This window comes from Chaetodon trifascialis, chromosome 5 (genome assembly GCF_039877785.1).
Source record: "Chaetodon trifascialis isolate fChaTrf1 chromosome 5, fChaTrf1.hap1, whole genome shotgun sequence".
Taxonomy (NCBI): domain Eukaryota; kingdom Metazoa; phylum Chordata; class Actinopteri; order Chaetodontiformes; family Chaetodontidae; genus Chaetodon; species Chaetodon trifascialis.
The window spans coordinates 23,174,254-23,188,631 of NC_092060.1; positions in this window are offsets into that span (position 1 = coordinate 23,174,254).

Genomic DNA, 14,378 nt, shown 5'->3' on the forward strand with positions numbered 1-14,378 from the left:
TCTGCTTTCTTCTTCAGCCTTTCAGCTGTTGAAGATGGCTTCTTCCTCCGCTTCAAAAAGCAATCAAAAGTCCACACAATAGCACAGCATCACGCATGGCTGTCATTGTCTTCTTTTTTATTATTGTTTTTTGGACCCGTGCAAACGAGTGAAGGCTGTAAGACAGAAGAGGAAGAAGAAGCTGGACACAGCAATCAAGTCTCAATTGGATTTAATGGGCTTGTTACCACGCCATTTGGCCTTTGTGCCCTCAAAAAACTGACACACCAAAGGCCAAGTGGCCTTGCCTCTGAAATGATGAAATTTCGGCCCTGCCAAAAACGTCAGTTTTAGAAGTTGGTAATGACGTTCAAGCTCTGGAGAGCTTGTGAGTCATGTTATCATTCATACATTGGTATAATGACTGATTCAGCTCTCAGGAGACTGTTCCCAGTCTTAAAATTTTATGGAAATAAAAGAGCTTTCAACATGTATTCTGTGTTTATGAGCATCTCCCTATGTGTCTTTGTTATTTTTGTTCTTGATTTATTGAATCCCGCAGGAAGCAACAGTGTGGTGACCCTGCAGCTTCTCAGGATTTTGTCTCTCTAAAGAAGTCTGATGTTTATAAATTGCAGGGAAAAGTTGAATATGAACATTTGTGGAATATGTTCAACATGGATACATCATCAAAATACACTGGCAAGAAGTATACTGCAGATATGTTCAGTATGAGTGTTATGTTGTTAAACCTCCCTCTAAAATGCATTCTTGTAGTTGCATAAAATCAGAATCCTTCTGAGAAAAGGTAGCCCAGAGCCAGAGCTAGTGTGTGTCCAAAACTGAATGAAAACCAGTCTGAGTGTCTGGTGGGTTGGGAGGAGTTGACAGGAATAAGAATTATAGCTGAATTAAATCAGAGGGTTAGCTGGATAAAGTAATTGATATCACATGATCTGTTCCCACAAAGCCACAGAAGCAGCTGAAACACACACACACACATGCTTCCTGTTATGTGTATCTGAAGTAATGTCTCAACTGACAGAAGTAAGAACACGAATAAAGTTTTGTGTGACGTTTAATGAATGAATTTTAGTGTTGTCAGCATGCATCACTCTGTGTATCACAATGCGTAAACCCCCAGCTTTTGTATGATGAAGCGAGAGCAGAGGAAGGGGGAGGAGGTTTGGGCTCGATCATCGTGCCCGGGCATGCACTGTGACGTTAAGTCATGGGAAAGCAACAGTGGTGCTACATGGGAAACGGGAGTGTTTCATAATGACTCATCTGGGCCTCCATATGGACGCATGCAGGCAACTGCAGGGAACAGCTAACATGCAGTAAACTCTGCCAGTTTCTTCTTACACCTTTTCCAGAAAACAGAAGTGCTGTTGCTGTTGACAGCAGAGACTTCCTTGACATGATTAATGTAAATAGTGCCTGATAAACTTTAGATTTCATTTGTTATCTTTGACAAATGAAAACAGCCATAGCTTTTTTGCCATCACTCCACCTGTCACTGCGCTTCTTTTTAAATAAAGCCGGGCACGCAATAAAAGCTTCTATGCAAAGATCTTAGAGGAGCAGGTTTGCCTGAGTCTTCACTCAGGTTTACTTTATTTATTGGATCACACCATATCTGCATTATTATTTCAGCTCCTCAGGCAAATCATTACCAATTAAACAAACAGATCATGAAATGGGTTGAAACAAATAGGCCCCATTGTTTGTCGACATTTATGCACAAAGGCGGGGAGGAAGCGGTTGTTCTGTAACAGTAAACATCATTATCACTCAGGAGCTGAGGTGTCGTAGATGCTGCATTTTCTGCAGATTTACAGTTCTGCAGAACTGAGGGATTACTATTTATAACCCCCAGTAAAGGCTACAGGTAAGAGGAATCTCTCTGTATTGGTAATTACTGGAGAATTTGGTGTCTGTGCGAGGTGCAAATCCTTGGAAATGGCCTTCATTACGGGGAAGCTTGCAGACTGTGGCTAAGAAGTGAGGATAATGACAGTGTGGGATTAACCCTGCTTCCAACTCTCTTTACTCCTCTTCCTCCAAGCCCTCCCTCCACAGCTGCCACCAGCCAACCCCATCTCTCCCCATCCTTCATTTCTTAAAAGAGGCCTTTCTCTCAGACAATACGAAAGCTTGCCGAAGGGGGTTTTGATCATCCTGTGATGCGGCGCTGTGTGACAGGCCTCAGACACAGATATTTAGTTTCCCACTCTAAGATCCCCAACTCAGGAGATTAGTGGAAAAACTTCTGACACAGCTGCAGTTGAAATATTTTACTACACTGCAACCAGCCTTTACCTATATCTACACCTCAAAAGGGGAACTGGATGCCTGGATGTGTTTGTGTGGGAATCTGAGAGGTGCTTGTGTGTGCGCGCCTTTTCAAAAAAATGTTTTTCATCTTCTCTCATTTTTTGCCAGTACTTATGCTTCCCCCCTCTTCTCAAAGTCAGGCCAAGGTTTATTATGAGGTCTGAATCAGCCAGCTTTTTCTATTTCAAATGAAGTTTTCCAGCATTTGAAAGGGAGGGATTAGTGGCTATTTGGTGTGAAAAATGTTTTGGAAAATCCACTTGAGTGCATTCTAAAACTCTCCCCAATCACAAAAAAGAAATTCAAATAGCAGGTCTTGCATCTGGGCATTTGGTGATCCTGAAAGCGGTGAAAACATTTCCAATTTTCTGTCCACCTATCTGCATGGTATGTGTTCATCAAAATAAAAATCCTGCAAGAATGTGCTGTCATAATTAGAGGTGAATGTGTTATATCTGCTTCAACAAAATGATTTAGTTTAGGATGGGACACTTTAAATGGAATTGTTTTTTCTTTCAGCAAGATGAAATTGAAAATATTTTGCTACAAAATCGAACAATCTACATTTTTATAAACTGACAATGACTTTGCAGTAAGGAAATGTTGGAAAGGACATAGAAACAAATTATGCTCCACTCAAACAGAAGGCAGATATTTGTGGGTGAGTTAAAGGGAGACATAAGGCTCTGTGGGAATGTGTTTACAGGTGTTTCAGTTACAGTGTAAATACCTGAAAACATGAGTTAACCTGCCAGGCTGAACCGAGAGCAGGTGTTGAACTCAGGAGTCAGATGTTCAGGTAAAACATGGTCCACTGTACAACGCATTTCTGAGGAAAAATGTGGAAAACCGTGTGATTATGTAATCTGAATGCTTTTAATTTAATCTTTTAAACTTTATTTGCATAAAATAGTGGCAACAAGGACAAAAGGCTCAGCCAAGAGCAGCCACAACACAGCTGGTTACTGTCTGAAGAACAATGATAACAGCAGCATGAAGGAATTAACAAATGCTTCAAGGTGGCTGCCTTTAAAATGTAATACTTCTAATATTTACTGCATTTAACTCATCACCATGAAACTCATCGTCTCAGCACCCTGGGCCTTAAGAAAGGACATTACGTTCCCGTATACTCCGTCAGTGGAAATGACAAATGAACAATCTCTAACTTGATTTCCCTTCTGTGAATCTGACTCAGGTGTCATCAGGTGATGTAAAGACAGCATTACACTTTGGTCATGTGATAACGAGCGGTCAGAGTCCATGTTAAAAGAGTGATTTGATAAAATAAATAAAATATAAATAGCACCATGAACCAGATGTTATGCATAAAACCGACACACAATGAAATCATTAAGTTAACGTAGCTTATTTCCATCTGCTGGGTAACTATCATTATAACAGCATTTTGCCTTCATGATGTTTCATAATCTAGTTATCTGCATGTTTTGTCCCTCTACCAGCATCTGATATCACGAACCTCATCACAATTTACCAGGAGCTTTAGTGAGATTCACAAGCCAATGGACGTGCAAAGACATTTTCCTGAGGTCATCTAAGGACATATCAAAATAACAATTAGTCGACGTGAAATTGTTGTTTGAATTTGTTATTGCTTATTATGTTTCTCTATCATAAAAGTGGCATGAGACGCATTGTGTGTTCAAGACTGGATTATAATTTGGTCAAAGTGTGTCACCAGATCCCGATGATAAGCCTTAAAATCCCCAGAACCCCTGTGTGGTGTATGGATGTATGTGGTTGTATGATTAATAGTACTCTTGTTTTGGATTATGAGAATATTTTGTGTTGTTAATCAGGTTAATACACAACAAACCTGGGGTCAGTTAGCGCTCCATCGTGGGAATACTGAACACAGTTGGGACCATGCTGTATCTGTATATTACTGTATATATCTTAGCATATTCACATCTACTCTTGCTGTTTATTATCATTTATCATTTATTTGACCAATTTACATGTTCATTACACTGCACTTAAGAGCTTAACTTTATTTTGTTGTCTTAGTATCGTTACTTGTGCTTTGTTGTCAATAAAATTGAATCTAATCAAATTTACAACACTGAGTTAATTATATTATTTTGCTAATTTAATATCAGTGTAGTAAAGTGTCTGTGTTTCAGAGAAGGCGGGATCAGGATGGCCACACCCCGTATGTCGGCGTTAATAGCCTGAACGCACCATACACGAGGCGGACTATTAAAGTCACAGGTGCTTTGCCTTCTGTTTGGATCTACCAACTTACAAGTCCTGTTACAGCAAAGGTGAGGTTAACTAAATCTCAAGTGCCCACAGTTCCTCCATGTTGCACCTGGAGGAAACGTTTTTGTGCTGCAGTGTTGCGGCGCCCCCTGGGAGGCTGTTAGCCACGTTAACGCTAGCCGTTGGCCTCAAACTGCGCACTTTAACCTGGAGTGTTTTTCTATCCTATCATAGGCGCTTTGGACCGCACAGACTCTCCAACAACATGAGACTATCACAGCTTCACGCCATACCGGTAAGCTTTTGCTGCATTTACTAGCCTGTTAATTGTGAGTCTAAACTACCTATTTTTGGCTAGCTGCTATGCTAACGGCGCCGGTTGTTAGCTAGCTGTTCTGGCGCAACACTTGGTTGCTGGTTGCTAGCTGCTACTTTCTGCTCTTGTGCTGCTGCTATAAGCGTTGTTCAACGTTTGGTGAAGTGTGGTTTTAAGTTGTTGTGACTGAGCCAATGTGTATGGCAGGTGCATAATGATGCTTGGTGGTGAAGTAGAAGTATTCATGTTTGAGTACTGTGTGTGTTCAAAGGCTGAACGGTGGTAACCGCTCACTTCCTCTGGGTTGTTGCTTTGCTTTAGGTTGGTTTCTTTTGACGCACTGTAAAGTAAAGCGATGTGGTCATGGCTCCAGGGATGTAAACATGAGTTATCCCTGTAATTATTAGCCTTGTGGTTGGACTGGGCAACATGACCTTAAGATAATATTCATTTGTGAACCCTTACATATTTTTGAACCAATGTGATGAATTACCTTGCTTTTCTTTGTCAGGTATTTAATTTGCTGGATTAGCCAAACAAACATTCCTGCCTGGATATATTATTCAGAAACTGTTTTTTAATTAAAAAAAAAAAATAATATATATATATATATATATATATATATATATATATATATATATATATATATATATATAAATAAATAAATAAATAAGTATTGATATAATGATTTAAAATTATGTATATAACTGAGCATTTTATCTATTATTTCTAAAGACCTATGTAAAATGTTAGCCATGCAAACAACAGCTCGTAGAGGTAGCTCTCAAAAATGGGACAAAACAACAGAAATCACCCATTCCACTGAATGGACTGACTCTTCTGGCATCATGGCATGATGAATGAATGAGTGAATGGAAAACCTTCATGCTGATTCACGCTGTTCACTCCAGAGAGGCACATTGTTCTGTATTCTTCCCTGAGAATTAAAAGTAAGAAGAAAAGTATTCAACATAGAAATGCTGTTGCAGACTACTATTATTTTGTTGTTTTCATTCTTTAAATGTCACCAGACTGCAGGAAACTTAAGTCTGTAAAACTCAGGTTTTTCCTCCCTGTGTTTGACGTCTCAAGGTTGTCAAGTAAGCCATATTGCCCGCCACTGTTCATGGGAAACTTGTGACTTTGGGTTCACCTAGGATGCAGTAGGTTGTCACGTTCATGTTGATGTCACGTTTTCTCCACTGACTTCATGTTCAGCAAAGTACTGTAGAAATATTTCTACTCAAGGTAACATGTTTATGTGAAAGTTTGCTGTACTAACACTGCTGAGCTCCTATTAGGTGCCTTATACTTCTGAACTACTGCAGCACACTCATTGGCAATCTTACATTATGTCCATGTACTGATGATCATCTGATACTTATCAATGCTACATAACATTTTAGTAAAAGCTCCTCTGCCTGAATTTATTTTGTGCTTACCTTAGAAGTGTAAGATGACATGCAGCAAAGGGCCACATGTTAGAAATGAACCTGGATACTGTGGTAAGGACACAGCCTTAGTACATGGAGCGCATGCTCCACCAGGTGAGCCACCTTGGCGTCCCACTTGGAGTTGTTGTACTCTTTGTTGCCTCTGTTGTTTGAACACTGAATTTCTGTCATTTGTAATTACATATACTGCGTTCATTGTTTAATTTGTCCTTCCTTCCATCATCTATTCATGCACCTTCCATCCATTCTTTCATTTTTGAAGGTAATTTCTGCTAATTAAGTAATTATTGGTGTACAATAAGTACTTTGTCAAAAATTATGCTTGCAACTGATCTTGAAGACAAGTGAAACATTCACACGATGAGAGAAGCAGTGTTTTGGGCTTGCTTGCTTTGTTCTAACTACACTTTATGGTAATTGTATCAAGCTGTGTCACATTGCTTCATATTAATGGCTTGAATCTGCAAATCTGTTAATTGCAGACTATTTTATTGCGGTTTGTTTTGGAGTAGGAATTGCTTGGGTGGGAGCCTCAGAGTTGTGCTACAAATGCATCTACTATATGCAGTTATGTAGGAAAAGGATTATAAAGATGAGTGGATATGCTGAGAGAACAACATAGCCATGAAGTGGCAGAAGCGGGAAAAGGCCATCCACTTGCTTTTTGCTTGACATGAGTGGTAAAGCTTGTGGCTACTAGCCTCAGCATAGCCAATATATTTGCATGATGTGTTTTGACTGAGACTCCACTTCCCTGGGAGCTCGCTGTCAGTTTCAAAAGATATTGCTTGAATGAAACAAAAAGCTGTTTCTGTGCATAAAAGCAGCCTTGCAGACTGTGCAAAGATGAATTATAGCCTTGGATTGTCAAACATATCAGTCAGTATGGCATTTTGATTGAAAACTGAAAAGGATCGCGTGAGCAGCTGAAGGTGAAGCTTCTCTGAATAATTTATGTCTTGACATGTGTTGTCATTTGATGTGATAGGATGTAGGTGGGTTGAAATTTTGGGGATATATGAAAATGTCAGCACTGCCAGTATCCTCAAAATTAGTCACAACTGAGTTGAGCAGCAAAGAAGCCAGAAGAGGAATATTAGGTACAGTGTGGATGATGTAGAAAAACTCACACAGGATGAGCAGTTGTGGTTGCTTCAGAGAGTCTTACTGTGCACCTTGAGGCGACAGGGCAGGAATAGCCTGTTAAATTGGCCACATCTTTGAGCAAATAGCGTGGCCACGGAGGGCAGCAGTTAGGAGTCCAGTGAGGCCACTTACAAAGGCCAGCTGTCATACAGAGGTGTGCTGAGAAGAGAGAGAAAATCAATGGCCATAATTGCTCAATAACCGTCTGACGATGGAGCTGTGGGGAGAGGGGACATGGGTCACAGCAGACACAGTGACATGTATTCGCTCAGTGCATCAGTGCAGTTTGCATTTACAACCACTGCTTCTGCATTAAAAGTTCACGCTTTCTAAAAGGTAAACTTATGAAACGATAGTCATATGCTCATGTGAACATTGAAACTTGCAGTACTGGTCATTACAACACCTTTGCTTCCTACATTTCTAATGCAAGTAATGGTAGACAAAATTCAGTCTTTTTAGTACAAGATTTCATCTGTGTTGACCTGGATATTGCTGATATCCATTTGATTTGTCTAACTCACACTTCTGATGGCTTCAGTCCTGTTTGTATATTACTAAATTCTTTTCATAATGTTGTCGTGATAAAGTAATCGCTGTCTGGGTTATATTCAGAGACAGTGTTTCTTTGAGTGAATGAAACACCACATTTATTTACTGCGCAGGACTCCCAGGGAGGTGGTTGGGGTGGATGGCAGGCATACAAAGTGCCGGCCTGTCACACCAGAATCCAGGGTTTGTGTCCAGACTCCTTTCTGTACTTTGGATTAGGGAACAAAAGCACTTTGGGAAAGGTTAGGGAGAAATTGTGATTTCAGTTAAATGTTAAAAGAAATCGTATGCCTCAAGTCACTGCTGTCTTTTTCAATATTAAAATAGACCACAATCCCTAACCTTAACCAAATGCTGGCAGTGCCTAAATATAACCATAAAAAACATGAATACTATTGTAGTCAGTACAAGTGGAAAGTGTATTTTAGTGGAAAACAACTGAAAAAAGATGTCCGTGCTAATTTTACTGATGGTTGCGTCAAAGATCTGCTCTCACCAGAATGTGTTGTTGACACAGAGACAGGTGACAAAAGTTCATTTTCCCCTGAAAAATGCCCCTTTAGTGTTGGGATGTACTGGAGATATGCGGCTTGTGAAAAATGGGTCCAATATTTGCTTTGATGACTATGTGACAAAAGAATCAGTCATAATCTGTGCTCATGTTCACTTCCCCATCAGAGTGTATAGACCCTGCTGGTACTTACCTAAAGGGAGCAGGGCATTGGTGAAACACGTGACACAGAAGCAGGAAAATACTCTTAAGTACGCTGTTTCTGAACAGTCTCTGCCTATGCTCAGTATTAATATTTTTACAACTTGCCAGATACATTAATCAGCAATGTTTCCTAATTATGTTAATGAAAAATGGAATTGTTTGGCATTATGTTTCCCTCAAAATGTATTTGTTCTTGCCAATTATTGTATGTAAACATATTTCTAAGAGACAGGGCTGGATGGCATATCCACTGTAATCAAATCAAATTAAGAAGGCATCTCGTAATGACCAGCGTGAACAGGAGGAATGACTTTAAAAAGCAAAGCCTGTTTCAGCGTTCATATTAGCACCTGATTTTTTTTATTTAAACCAGACTTGAAACATTGCGGACTTCTCCTTTAAACCAGCTGAAGGAATGTGGTTTCCTTTTAAGTTGGAAGTTACTTTTACTTTGTTACCACAGCTTGTGTTAATTTTTCACAGCCGCCTGTGCCACCAGTCACCCTGATTTACTTAGGAGCCAGAAGACCTGGTATCCTAGCAACAGAAGCAGATATCCCTACTTTGTTTGTTCTGTCACACAATGCGCGTTTGTGTGTGAATGAGTGCATGTGCTTTTATACAATGCACTTGTGCATGTATGTGTACATATGTGAGTGTTTGTGTATGCATGAGCTTCTCTATAGAAACTTGCTGTTAGAATGCAAACCATCGCCTCACTCCTGCCTGTAATGGCTCTGGATTTATTGGCATCTGGGAAAAAGCTGTTTGCATAGTACCCTCCACTGTTACCAATGGCCATGATAATGCTGTCAGACAAGGCTTAGTGAGCCCATTCCTCTGTCCCAACCTCACTTGATAGTATTTACGCACTAACTTTAAAATGTGCTCCACAGGGCTGCATGCCAATTCTGATCCAGACCTACAACAAATCTGCCCTCAGTGAGGTCATTGGTGGAAGGATGCCTGCTGACCCCTTATAGGACATTTCAACATTCCCAGTGCAGACGTTTTAAATACACTGAGCAAGAATTTGAAAATCTAATTTACAACAACTGGATCTAATTAAGTATAGAAGAATGGATGGAAGACATCCAACAGTCCCTGTGAGGGATGCTGTGTGCATTTCATTCAGTCTAATTGAATTACCCATCTACCCTGTAGAACCTCTTCAGATGCCTCAGAGCTGCCCTCATGTTATACATAAGCGTGCTCAAACATGATTAACGTTTATAGTATAAGTATTCAGCCTTGTGGATTTTATAGATATATGTAGCTTGGGTATGTTTTTATGTAAAATCAGGAAGCTGATAGAAATTTCCACAAAGCAGACCACTTAAAGATGCAAGTTCTCTCATGCAAGTGGAGGTGAATCAAGGCTGTAATTGTTACGGTAAAAAAGGAGCTTGGGTTGGATGGATGAGTCAACAAAGCACGTTACTTGGATACGGTAGGCTGCAGCTTGTTTATCATGGGCATTTTATGCCTTTATTAGACAGTAATAGAGATTACAGAACATGAGGGAGAGAGATGTGCAACAAAGGTCCCCAGCCGAATTTAAACCAAGGACACTGTAATTCATGGTGGGCCTCTTATCAAGCAGTTTAAAGTTTGAAACAAAGAGGGGGAGATGTGCTTTTAATGACCTGTAAATAGTAAATATCCAAGTATTTTTAAATGCCTGTTGGGGGATTTTGAAACAAGTAATTATGACCTTACCCTATTCTTAACAGTCATTTTTGCTCCTACACCTTAGTTTAGGGTGATTTGTAGCAGAGGTGAAACCATCAGAACTATTGTATGTAAATAGAAAGCATGGATAACGCTGCAAAACTGATAATATGCAGTTACATTTCTCATTTCATAAAAAAAATTTCAGCTGTATCCAAGTAATAATGACTTTGATGATAAAGCATAACACAAGCAACATCAAAAACATGAAGATGAAAGTGCCACAATCCTCAAACTGAGTGGTGTTCCCCTTTAAAGATGATTCTCAGATAAAGATGTTAACACAGCTGGAAAACAGCCAGCAGGCATCTCTATTCACTTCGACCAATCATCTGTTTCTATCTTCAGTACCACCCCACTCCAACTCCCTGTCCCCAACACAGAGTTTGTCCTCATAATTGAAACGGTGTGGAGAAATGTGATTTCTGATAAGGTTAATCTTCACAGTGATTAAGCTCCTACAATCTCACAGATAGAGGGGATCAAATGTTTGATGCCTGAGATAACGGACTGGGTACAGAAGAAGTCTGTTTTTTTTTTTTTCTTCTCCCAAACAGCACATACAAACATTCATGGTTATCTCACTTAAAAGGTAGCGGGGTATGCCTAGTAGGATTGCTAACATCTGTTCTTGTTAAATTGCAAAGAAGTTTTATTGATTTGGTGCTGGGGCCACATTCCTTTGCAATTTACTGCTGTGGGAGGAAAAAGCAGAGGGTGTTGGCTTTTAAGGAGGATCACTAGTTCAGGTAGTTAATGCCTATGGTCTCTTTTATTCCCTTTAAATCTACCAGGAGGGGTATGCGAAGGGAATTCAAATGAAAACGGACTCCTCTGCCTCCTCTGTAGTCCAGTCAGCAAGGTCTGGGAGCTTTGTGTGATTTAAGGATCATTGTGCAAGGGCCAAATTGGCTGCAGATGGGTTGGGGGTCTGCAGCTTCATAACCTCATAGCTTATATGTATGGATTATCTGAGGTAAGAGCACCATAAATTACACATGGGAGCTTTCTTATACTCTGACCTGGCAACCCCAACCATCCTGGTGTAATGGGATAGCTTGGGGAGCTGGTGGTTTCAATTAAGGAATGCTGGCCTGGTGATATCATTCTTTTACCGCAGGACTCATACCTGACTCCTAAACAGGACCAATGCATATAAAATGGCTGCTTCATTTGAGTAGAGTGTTTGGTTGATGAGGATTGGTTCCTCATTTCTGTATTGATTGTTACTAATATCCTTAAGGGGATTTGGATGGGAAAAATGCCTCAAGCATCATTTCACTTCGCATTTCTTCACTGAACAAAAATATACATCAATACAGTACACCAACATTTGTTTTTGCTTCCACTTTTCACAAGTTTAAAGAAAAGATTTTTTTCCATGCACACGACTTATTTCTTTCAAATTTTGTTTTATTTCACATAATTATTTGGCTGTTCACAGTAAAAGGCCACTCTAAAATGTGCAGTTTTATCACACATCACAATGCAGCAGCTGTCGCAAGTTTGCAGTGTGCAGTTGGCATTCTGACAACAGAAATGTCCATCAGAGCTGTTGTCTATGAAGTGGATGATCATTGCACGACCATAAGCCATGTCCAATGTCGTCTCTGAGAATTTGGCCGTATATCTAACCGATCTCACAACTGAGGACCTCTTACAACCACAAAAGCCGTGGCTTTCACATCTGGCCTCTGTAAGATCATCTGAGACCAGCAAATACATGTAGCGTTGGCTACCAGCTGTGAACGATTCAAGCCATCCGCCCCTTTATAGAGAGCTGCAGTGAACCCAGAACTTCCCGGATCTGTAGCAGATATAAAGAAAAGGCATTAAAAATCACACTGATATTTGTAATGATGCAGTTAACTAAAATATTCGTGCTGCTGCTGTGCCGGCAAATGTCCATGATGAGAGCTATAGTTTTTGTTGTTAACAAATTGTCGATTAACTTTGCCAAAATCACCAAGGTTTCAGCTTCTAAAAGCTCTTGCTGTAGTGGATGCCAACTTGTCCTAGATTATTTAAAAGTGACCATGGGAACACACTTCATATTTTTCAGCAAGACAGATTAAAGAAATGTTTCTAGTGCAACTGAGGCTGCAGCTCTCTGTTAAAAAAAGTCAGGGTTTAACTAATCTCAGATGTGTTGACAAATGGCCAGACTGTCAGAACTCAAAGCAACGGGTAGTCCTGCAAAATCAGCACTCTGCATGTTACCCTGTGATTCCAATCACAACATGGAGTAACGTAGGGAGTGCTCAAATCACAGATGGAGCAAAACAAAGGCTGAAATGTTGACTATATAGGAAAAAAATTCCTCACTTGAGAATTGGAGAAATGCTTGGTATCAGTGAATCTTGGTTGCTTTTTGATAACGCCTAAGATGAGGACAACTGTGGAGCAACATAGGCCTCATTTTGACAAATGCTGAATGTTATCACGGAGATTAGGAGGCGGGCCAGGCAGCCCATGTTCCTGGTGTGAACTGGGTGCTGGCAATAAATCAGTGGACTCTTCTACCCAGTTGGGGTCCCTGCATGCCAGGAAACAGTTGTTTCCTTAAATTCTGCTCAGTCTGATGCAGAGAGAACAAACTCTTTGTACTGCCAGCAGCTATGCTTTCAAAACACGGCACCAGGAGTTTATCGTAACGATTTGTTGAAAAGAAAATATTTGCAGAAAAGTGATGAAAAGGTTACTGTGAAAGGTTGACATGCAGGCAAGAGAAAAACGCAATAAATTTGAAAGCTCAGAGCAAACTTTTCGCAGGTTATTGCAGGCTTTATGGCAATGTTTGCTTTATTGAAGTTTCTCAAGGTTAATTCAAAACGGCTTGTTTACTTCTCCACACCATAGTTTTTTCCCTAAATACTTTAAGTTTAATTGACACCTTGTGCTGAAAAGAGATGATGAATCGGAAAAATACCTTGCATATTCATTCAATGTCTACAGACACATTTCTTTTTGAAAATTCAGTTCAGTTCATTGTGTTGTTTTGAAACACACCACAATCTAATCAGAAAAGAGTGCATGTATATGGTGGAGTCCTGCATAGTGTTAAATGAAAGCGTTCTTTGTAAGACAGCTTGTTCAGTGGCTGAGAGGGGCCCAGTGTCACAGACAGGTTGCCATTTCATCACAGGTCTGACTCTACAGCACTGTGACAAACCGATGAAGCTCACATTTACACTCATGGGCAATTTAGACTCAGCAATTAAGCTGCATGTCTTTGGATTCTGGGTGGAAGCAGGTGCACCTGGAGGAAACCCACACAGACACGGGGAGAACATGCAGATCAAGGTGGCAGGTTAAAATAGGATCACTTACAGAAATTGCTAGCACAGACTCGACGTGATGCTCTGACCAAACATGGTCTGAGATGTGAAGTCTGAACACAGCAGAATAACAGCTCACACAGCCGAGATCTACTGTCTCATTATGGGAGATGTGTGAGCTGTCATGTATATTAAGAAGGAAAGAAGTTAAGAGGGAAAGGCATGTATATTTTTTTTTTTGATCTCACTGAGATAGACGTGTTGATGTGTTTAGCTACACTTAGCGTTTAGAGGAAGGTGGAAATGTTTAGCTCCATTAGAGCTGTTGTGTTCAAAGAACAACAAAGCTGTTTGTATTAAACATGTGTGGAAATGGAAAACAAGACTTATTGTTTTTAAATGAGCACTGTTTGGTTATTTTCTATTGTTTGGAGTGTATTTGCGAAGGAAGGGTGACATTGATGCAACACTATCACTGAACGTGTCATTTTGAATCACATCAGTATTAATTGTGACAGCAGTTAAAAAATGGTGATGTCACAATCATTTAGTGTGAGTTTTTTGACTATCAAAAAATTAATATATTAATTTTACTACATGAACTAAACAATTAATCTATGATTTAGCATTTAGATCTAAAAATTACT